This window comes from Octopus bimaculoides, chromosome 16 (assembly GCF_001194135.2).
Source record: "Octopus bimaculoides isolate UCB-OBI-ISO-001 chromosome 16, ASM119413v2, whole genome shotgun sequence".
Lineage (NCBI taxonomy): Eukaryota > Metazoa > Mollusca > Cephalopoda > Octopoda > Octopodidae > Octopus > Octopus bimaculoides.
In genome coordinates this window covers 6,657,078-6,658,202 of record NC_068996.1, presented here as the reverse complement: position 1 = coordinate 6,658,202, position 1,125 = coordinate 6,657,078, and positions in this window count along the sequence as shown.

The following is a 1,125-nucleotide window of genomic DNA, read 5'->3' as shown; positions in this document are numbered from 1 at the left end:
GTCGAGTAGCCTTCTACTCATGATCAGAGATGTACATATCGTCAGCCACCAAGGGACATGCTCAACTGGTTAAGGTCAAACAACTGACAAGCAAATCTGTGGTATTGAGCAGAATATTTGCTGTAGCCCATCTTTTATACCAAGACAAACCATCTACATGATAATAACACTTCCAATCAGTTACGATCAGAAGCCATGAGTGGCACTGCCTGGTATCATCATCATCATTATTATTATTATTATTATTATTATTATTATTATTATTGAGTGAGAGAGAGCAGTACATGCCATCAAAGTGACACTGGGGTACAATTATACAAAGCCCCATGTACCCATCATGACTACCCGTCTGATAAGGTTTTGATCAAGTACCAGACAAGGATTCTGGTTTATCTTTTATATTTTCTTTACTTTACATGTATATATAAAATTTCATGTGGTTATCTTGTATATACACACACACACATACACTCACACATTTTCAGCGTTGAACATTACCATCCCATTTCCATTGTACACACACCAACACCCACCCACACGCACGTACATACACACACATGCACGCAAACATACCTCACTTTTACACACACATATACTCACACTTCATACGTTGTTTATTGGCTTTTTCACTCCTTCCTTCGTTATTCATCTATCACCCCTTCCTCTTTCATTCACACGACACTCTCTTTGCCATTTATCTCCTCTAGCTTCACCTCTCACTCCGGCTCTATTTTATTTTATTTTATTTTATATATATATAATTTGGCGTTAGGAAGGGCATCCAGCTGTAGAAACTCTGCCAAATTTAGATTGGAGCCTGGTGTTGCCATCCGGTTTCACCAGTCCTCAGTCAAATCGTCCAACCCATGCTAGCATGCAAAGCGGACGTTAAACGATGATGATGATGATGATGATGATATATATATATATATATATATATATATGTAGTGAAACTACCTATCGTCACTAGATACAAAACTGCTATCGCCATTACATACAATCTTCTCATTTAAATATAAATAAATGCGAGCGTAGTAGAGAACCCATTCCTTGTCATCACGTGACTGATCATTATTCAAATCGGCAACTTCTTCGAACCGTTCCCGCCAGAACGCAAACTGACCA